Below are 9229 nucleotides of genomic sequence, written 5' to 3' on the forward strand. Positions count from 1 at the left end.
GTCAGGCCAGTGTGCTCAGGTGATCAGGCCACCTGTGTTGACTGGGGCCTCCGCTCCCGCTCTTACAATCCTGCGCGAGCACCGCCACCCCCCCAATTTTCTGGGAACACTATCCCATAAATTGGGACAGAAACAGTGCCCACCCAACTAGGAAGTTTAGCCGAAGTGTTCCATTTTATATTCTACCAAATTAAGTTACTGCTCTATTTCAAACTTTAGGTAATATTAAAGATAATTATTTTCAATGTAGTGTAGGTACAAATAAGGAATAAGAAGTTATTTTCCCCTTGAAAATTCCAAATTTAAAATGATGCCATTGTTTGCCTTTAAAGATGACTTTCAAGGAATGTACAACCCAGAACGTTAACTTTATTAATCGGTGTTACACAAATGTAAACCCCGACAGCCCAACGTGACCCAAATATTGCAAAGATGCACTCTGCATTTGTTTTTAAATTATCCAACTCTCTTCTGGGAAAAAAATACTGTTGCATGAAGACTACTTTAAAGCAGAGTCCCTTTGGAATCTGGGCCTAAGGAGTTGTGAAAGTATAAATTGGGGCCGGCCTGGTGGCTCAGGTGGTTGGAGCGCTGCACTCCAAGTGCTAACAAACAGGTGGAGGAGGTGGCTGGTTCAAGTCTCACATGGGCCAGTAAGCTGCTCCCTCTACAGCTAAGATTGTGAACAATGGCTCTCCCGGGAGCTGGGCTGCCATGAGCTGCAGGAGGTTGGCGTGGGCTGCTGTGGGCTGCTATGTGCTGCGGTAGGCTACCATGAGTGGCCAGCTGATTGCCTCAGCAGGGAGGGAGTGCAAGGCTCATAATACACAGCTGGACTGAGAAATAGGGCTTGAACCAGAATGGGGGGCAGGGGTGAGGGCAGGCGGAAGAAGGGGGGGGGAAAGTATAAATTGCAATATAGTCATCATCTGGTATCAGCTAAATTTCTGACAGCATTGTTCAATAACATATGCAAGGCTCTCTGCTGAAGGATGACTATATTTGTGTCTAGATGTAAGGTAATCATTACTTCTCAAGGTAGAAAATTCCACCATTGGACAACCAGTCATTTATCTCTAACCCAACACTTAAGAAAATTGTTCTGTAATTAATTGTCTACATTAATTTCTAAATTCTGAAGTATTTGCACAATTTATGAAGTACTGTATCTGTAAGAATATATGGTATAGTTATTTGTTCATTAAAGCACTTTTTAGAAATAATCCTACCTTGTAAGGAACCTTTGAAGATGGGGGTCCAGATCAGGGATCAACAAACTTTCAAGTAAGACTAGATAGTATGTTAGACTTTGTAGGCCATACATTCTCTATAAATACCGCATATTCCCATATAGCTTTATTGCTGTTTTTGGTGTCACTTATCACATTCTGCCGTGTATTAAACGTAATTGTGTCTAGTCCTTTATTAGACAAGATCTTTGAAAACAGGGATCAAGTCTTAATCACACAGTGCACTCAGTTCCTGGCTTCAGAGTATTTATTGTTGAACTGAATTATTGGGCTGTCATGTTTCCACTAGACAGGAAATTTCATTTAGAACTCTAGATCATATGCGTACTTTATACTGCTATACCTTGAAACTTACTTGCTTCGCAATAGGTTCAGAGGAAGGAACCATTCACTGTGTGAAGCTCTCAGCCTAATGATTTCTTTTCAGATAACAAATTTATTCAACACATATGTATTTGGACTGTGTTTCCTGACCTTAGGAGGTTATCCTATGTGAAGAGTCTGCCATCATGTTGTGTAGACTAAGCAAATGAGCCATGGAGAAATTTTAAGTACTCTCTGAGATCAGAGAGAAGTAGGTGAAAATGCAAAATCTATTATGTGAAGCAAATCATCTACGTATTCCAGAGAATACTAATGCTTATAGGAAAAGATGCTTTAGGATGTTGGGAGTTCTGTAGTACTTAAGAAGGCAACCTATTGAGATAGTCTACATACCTGTAGGCAGCTGAGAGGTGTTTTAAAAAAGAAAAAAACGTATAGCCTTCAATCACTCCATTTCATCCCAATAATTCATATAACGTGATTCCCAAGTGAATTGAAAGGCGAAGACAGAATGACAGTGTGATTTATCTGAGTTATTCTATAATCAGGCATTGTGAAGGGTCTGAGATTTTCCCACTACGTACTTACAAGCCAAGTTTCATGAATGCTGGCAGAAGACAAAATTCCTAGGTTGGAAACAGACTTTGTTGCGGTAATAGCAGTAGCCAGGGTACCATCATTTTTTTTATTTTTTTTATTTTCTTTTTTTTTGGCACCAGTTCAGCAAGCCCTAACCTCTGAAGAATGATGCAAAGAGGGCCAGGTGACACCTGCACATACAGTGACTTGCATTAAGAGAAATCCCAAGCGTGGGGAACCCAGATCTTACAAATGGGCAGTAATCCTGCAGCCCTTTGCTCAGAGATCTTCAAGGACAGTTCGCTATACAGATATCCTTGAAAACATAGTCCAAAACAAAGGCAGTACATTAGTTTCCTATTCCTGCTGTTAACAACCACAAATTTAGTGGCTCAAAACACCACAGGTTTATTACCTCACAAGTCTGGAGGTCAGAAGTCCAAAATGGATCTTAGAAAGGGTTAAAATCAAAGGCTGTGTTCCTTCTGGAGGCTCTGGGGGACAAATAGAATCTGTTCCTTGCCTCTAGAGACTGCCCACATTCTTGGTTTATGGACAAATCACTCCAACTTTGCTTCAATTGTATATCTCTTGACTCTCCTGCCTCCCTCTTTCCCTTATAAGGACCCTTGTGATAACACTGAGCCCTCCTAAGTAATCCAGGATAATCTCATCATCTCTTAATCACATCTACAAAGTCCTTCACATGTAAAGCGTCAGAGTCACAGGTCCTGAGGATTAGGATCTTTGGGGAGCCATTATTCTGCCCACCAATAGTAGTCAGTGCCTGTATTCACAAAATACACACAATATGAGAGACCCATGAAGAATTATCTCCCGATGATATCCACTCCTTGTTTTTGCACTTCTTGGCTTCTGGAAAACTCCTTTGAGGGTGTCACTCTGTTGGTCATTGTGATTAATCTGACCACCAGAGGCTGGGATCAAATCCATTTTTTGTCTCTAGAACATTTAATAAGGCTATTATCAACAAGATTCCAAGTAGCAAGATGAGGCCAACCTGCAGTATTAACTGCTCCTCAAGGGTCCAGACCCAATCAACTGAACAAATCCTATAAACCATCGAGATCTACTTTGGCTGCTTCCTTAGTACTGTTTCTGTATTGACTTCCCCTTGCCCCAAAGCATTAATCTGGGTATGGCAGGATGTCTTAGCAATTGCACATACTTTGCCATGGCTTATGAGGAGGGAGTCTAGAGCAATTACATCATAAATACCCTGAGCAGCGAGTTGAGGTTGACTTGAATGCTTTCCAGGGCCAATGTGATGTCATTGATCTCTTCAGCTAAATTCAGGACAAATTTTGTTCCACCTCTTCTAATTGAATGATTCTCGTAAGAATAACTGCTCCCAGGTTCATACAAATAGCAAGAAAGTTATTCCTCTGAGAAATACTTCCAAGAAATCAAGGGCAGCCTCATTTTGGATAGTCCTCCCTGTCAGATCTTAGTGCTCTGTGATCTACCCGTGGTGTTTCCTTAAACACTTGAAGGCCTCTTATGACCACCCCTAAGGTGCAAAACACTGTTTTTTCAAGAGGAGGCAAATTAATGCCTAACATCCACATAAGTACAGCTCTGGGGTGCACACACAGTGTACACTCAGAAAGCAAATGTTGTTTATAATTATTGGACACCCCCCCAAATGTGATATACATCAGTCAGGGGCCACATGTTGACAGTGCCTCCATTGTGGTCTCCCAGCTGGTTGACAGGCCGTAAGGTTCCATAGTTCAGTTTGAATAACTGAATAATCTTTATGGAGGAACTGCCTGTAGGCAGTCAGTCCAAACTGTCCTGTTTGTCCATGCCACCAGCCCACTGGCATTCATCTACACCACAAAATGACTAGTGAAGGCTACAGGAATGGGAGTGGGAAAGATACCTGGAGGTGCTGACATGTTTTGCATGGTAGGTGCAAGAGCTGGGACATTCCCTGCCATTTTCAATTGGTTTCTTAACTAAACTTAAGGGGAATGGCAATCAGTTGTGATCAGAGCTATGTAGTGGGGTACAGCAGACCCAACAGTCAATTGAATTTAGTGTTTGCTTGTTCAGGAGAAGCTCACCTGAGTGTCTTCCTTCATGAGGAATAGTCCAGGGATAGCTCTGGAAGATGGAAGATCATTGGTGTCTCTCCCTCTCCCATGCCTCCCAAGGTCCAACATGTTCTTCCTGTAGCACTAACCTGTTTACCTCTACCACCAAAACAGCGTGTCCCATTCTAGTAGCTATAGCTTCACCTTTTCTATTCATCCCTGACTCACACCTAGACCTTTTGTCCAGAAGGGTAAGACACAAAAGCAATAAGGACATTTTTCTAAAACTTACGGAGACTCATTATGTACCCCATTTGGACCCCCATAGACCATGCCATTATAGGGGGACTCAGAAAGCAATGTATTCAACCATGTAGTCATTTTCCTTACGCATGAGGACCATGTCATTCCAACAAGAGAATCCAAGTAGTTAAACCAGAATTAAGTTTAAATCTCTTAGACCCCCTTTTGGCTGGCCTGCTACCAAAAGGTACACCAACCAGGCCGACCTGTGATTGTCATTTGGGGAAAGAAAGAAGCTTTGCACCCAGAGTAGAATTCTGGATTTTCAAGATAGTTAAAAACAAACAACAAAGAAAACTACCCCTTTTGTCCTTATCATTACCTAGGAAGTGGCCTCTTTTTGGGAAGAGGAAATGATCTCTTTCTGGGGACTGCCACATTCAGTGACCAAAATACCTACTATTAAAGTGTATGAACTAGGAGGAAGTGAGGGATATACAGTACGAGAGCTTTTTGAGATGACTGTGGATAGTACAGAGCATAAAAAGTCCATTTAGTACCTTGTCCATTAGCCCATTGTTAAGTGGCTTTTGCAATAAAAGGTACACCATTGTCAGACCACAAATAGTCCAGAAAGCCAAAAACATGACACAAATTAGTTTCAAGGGCCACAATGGTATGGCTAGAGTCAGTTGGTTGGACTAGACCAGTAACACCAAAGCTGAAGAAGTGTCAACAGCAGTGGGGCATCACCAATAGCCCTTAGAGAAGGTCAAAAGTCCAATGTACTCAATATGTCAGGAGTGGGTGGTGGCCACATTCATACAGTGTGGCCTCATTCCCTGTGAGACAGATGCATCACCTTTTGTCAGGGGTCCAAGTCTGGCAATCAGTGATAGCCTTTGTATCAAAAACATAGATTCCTGTTCTCTGTGCCCACTCTATGATGATGGGTGTGGACCACATCCAGTACAATGACAGACACAGGCAGCAATGGTGGCAATCGGGGCAGTGAACAGCTCTGTCAGCAACTGAACTCCAGTCAGTCTCATCGGAATGGCCTCTACCATAGACATCTACGTGAGAGGCCGAAGTGGTTGGGTCAGCAGCTGTGATTTGTTTCCACACTTCACAGCCCCAAACAGGAGGTGTTTTCAATCTGCAAGTCTGTAGTTTTCCAAGTGCAAACCAAAGAGCTAGGCCACTGGCAACAACCCAAGAGTAAGTACAAATATAACAAGGTTCATTACGAGGACTATTGGTCAGAGATAAGAGAATGGCCTTGAATTCTGCCCACTGAGTGTAGTGACCATGTCCACTTTGGGTTCTACATGTTAACAATGAAGTGAACAGCCACAAAGGCTCTGAGAACAGGTTTCAGTGTAGCCAAACCATAGTGAATCAGGCCCAGGCAGTTAGGAGAAACCCTGAACTGAGAGCCCCATTGAGTGAGCAGTTTTGCTTCAAGCAGAAAAGCCAGAGGGGGGAGAAAGCAAATGCTAAAGTCTCTCAGGGAGATAGCTGCCACTTTGCATAGAAAGCCAAGATGCCACTGGGACCAGAACAGCAGCATTCCTGTATAATTTCCATTTGATAAGCAAGGCTTATTGAGCCCTTCCCACCTTGGTAGTCATTGGTTCAAGGTGACTCACCCCCAAATGGGAGTATTAAGCTGAGAGTCACAAGGCCTTTATCAGTCAGGTATTCAGTTTCAACAAGAGCTCAACAGCAAGCTAATAGCTGCTTTTCAAATGAAGTGTATGTGGTAGCCATGCTAGGGCGGCTATGAGTCCAAACCCCAGGCACACCTCCAGATTGAGGCTGCCTCCCCTTGTCAGAAGCTCCAGTTGGCAAAACCATCAGTCCTGTAGACCTGTAGCTCAAACTGTGGAGCCTCAAAGGCACTAGCACTTCTCTACATGCAGCTTTTCCCAATCAGGAGAATCTCTGGCATTTCAGGAATGAGGAAACACAAGTACACAACACATCAATTCCTACTGTACATTCAGACATAAAAGGAACAGCAACAATGCAGTGAACCCTGCCCAAGCCCCATTTGCTGGATCCAGGTGCCAGCTCCCCCACGGGACTGGGAGAATGGTGACTTGGGCTTCTGTGTCCAGCAGGGCCATACAAGTTTGAGTTCCTCTCCTCCCCAAGGTTGCCCAGCATATGTGTCAGGCTCACAGAACTCTGATCCCCCTTGATGACATGGAAAAGTTTGGCCCCTCCCCTAATCATCTTTCCCTTAAAACAGCTGAGGTTGGGGCTGAGGAGGAAGGAGTAACCTAGAGGTGGGAAAGGAGTGTGTGTGCCTGAAGCAAGGTGCAGTGGATGACTGCTGCGTACCCAGACTTCCAATGTTTCCAGTCCAACCAAAGCCCTATATTGGCAGCAAAGTCATCAGTTGCTCACACTATTGCAGCCTTAGGAACTGTGGCAGCCACAGCTATACTTTCCGGCTGTGGCTGGAATTTGTCCTTTGGCTGATGACTTTGAGGAGTCCACTTTAATCTGGGGCATTTACTGCCCCATTATCAAAATAACATCTCTTAAATTCAACTGTAAGTGCTAGTGGGAGTTTCCCTTGATGGCAGGGCTGATCACCGGAAATTCAGTTTCTTTGGGTCTGTTTTTCAATCTTCAGTGGGTTACTGCATCAGCATTATAAACCCTACCTGGCGCAGTAAGAACCTTATTACTAATCTAAGTGCTGTAGTTATGGTTCCCACAGGAATTGGTCTGCCTCAGGAAAATCTCTCTAAGAACACTGGTCTGCCTCAGGAAAATCTCTCTAAGAACAAAGCTCCTTATAAAAGTTTGAATGCACTGCAAAGAAAAAAAATCTGAGACCTTTTACTGTCATCTCTGGATGTCATCTCTGGATCTAAGATTAGCATACTTAGATGAGGGAAGAACTGAGCTGAAGGACAGCCTCATTGTTGATTCTTAACAAGCCTTTTATGCCTACCCCCAAGCCAATCAGCCAACGTTCTAAAAATTTGCCTGGTTTCTGCCCATTAAGTTGGGACTTTCATGTTCAATGTAATGCATATTTCTGTCACGGGTGTCGGACAGAGGGCAAAACAGAACTAGCTGTTACAATAGTATGAACCTGAGGCTGATCCAATAACCGCCTCTACTTGCCCTTTTTACAAACTGAGAAGTTAACCTGCTGCAGTTCATGGATGTGGACAGAAGACACAAGGATCCCAGGTCAAGGACAAAGGACTCTCTTACTTATTGCACATCAACAGAAGCAAGCAAAGTATCAGCATTGCCATGTACCATTTCTCCAAGGCCCAGTTCCCAAAGAGCAACACAAAGAGGACCAGTGTCATCTGTACATTTAGTGGTTTATATTACAAGAGGAACTCTGAGTTTAGAGAACCCAAATCGTTTAAAATAGGGAGTAAACCTGCCTGCCCTTTGCTCAAGAGGGGAACACTACCTTCCAAGGCTGTGTGCACACCTGCTCTTTGCTCCAGGAGGCAGACACTATCTGCCAAGGTTGTTCAACTATACAAAACACCATTGAAATGATAGACCTGAACAAAAGGAGTCAGTGCCTCTTGTCACAGGATGTGCAGAAATGCAATGGACCGATGGAGAACTGTCTTCCAACATAGACTGCTAACAATTTACATTTGTCTGAAACTCCCATGCTGCTCTAAAGAACGAGATTCTCATAACTTAGCGTGTATTCAATTAAGAGATGGCAACCTTTTTTATCTTTCTTATTAAGTACCTATTCCCCACGTTGGGAGAATTTACAGTTACAGAAAAGTAAACTCACTTAGGTACTAAGGCTTACAAAAATGCCAGCTGTAGGGGGTATGATGCTTAAATTTACGGGTCAACTTTCTGGGACATGTAGTACCCAGATTAAACTTTCTGGGTGTTAAAACAGGGCAATACAACAGTTAAAACAGTCCAAATAACCTTTGGACTGGGTCTAAAGCAACATTGTGTCCCCAAAAACTGTTTGTAAATGTAACAAGAAAGCAGATAGTATGACTGCTAGTATGATAGACCAGACTGATGCCTACTGGATTGAAAATTAAAAACAGTGTTTAGAATTAACATCACTATGTACCAATAGAAATGCCTTCCTTTTATTGATGTAATTGTTCCCCTTTCTCATAAATCCCCCATCTTTGTCTCCTAATTGGAACATTATTTGAGCTTCTGCCAGAATCAGTGCTTCCTCAATAGCTTTTCTTTTTTGATTGCAAATAAATGCTGTTGCCGCTCACTTTGGCTTATTTTTAGATTAACAATTCCGTATTTATGAACTTGCCTGCTTCTTAAAATTCATTTATAAACTCAAAATCAATATTTGTAATGCTTTCGCAATCATTTGTAGACATGTGCAGAGCAGCAAAAAATGAGTCACTTCATGCACACATTCCCAGTTGAGGTCAGACAAGGTGATGCCCTGCATTCTTGTTTCAGCTTTCATACTATAATAGTATCCTTTTCAGAATCTAGTTAGTGCCACATTTTAACATTGTTCTGCCTATGTTGGTGATTTTGCTGTTTAAAATGGCCCTCAGGCATAGTGCTGGCTAGTGTTCCTTAGAGTTAGAAGGCTGTGATGTACCTTACAGAGAAGCTGATAGACTGGTTGGGGTGGTGGGGGTGCTGGTTTGTAGCATTTATCTGTTGCCAGTTTCCATGGTGTGAATATTCCCACCATGGCCAATTTCAATTATCAATGTGATGTGATATAATTGATTGTAGAGTTGGGAAGAGATGCACACAATCAACTCT

This window comes from Rhinolophus ferrumequinum, chromosome 12, assembly GCF_004115265.2.
Source record: "Rhinolophus ferrumequinum isolate MPI-CBG mRhiFer1 chromosome 12, mRhiFer1_v1.p, whole genome shotgun sequence".
Classification (NCBI taxonomy): Eukaryota; Metazoa; Chordata; class Mammalia; order Chiroptera; family Rhinolophidae; genus Rhinolophus; species Rhinolophus ferrumequinum.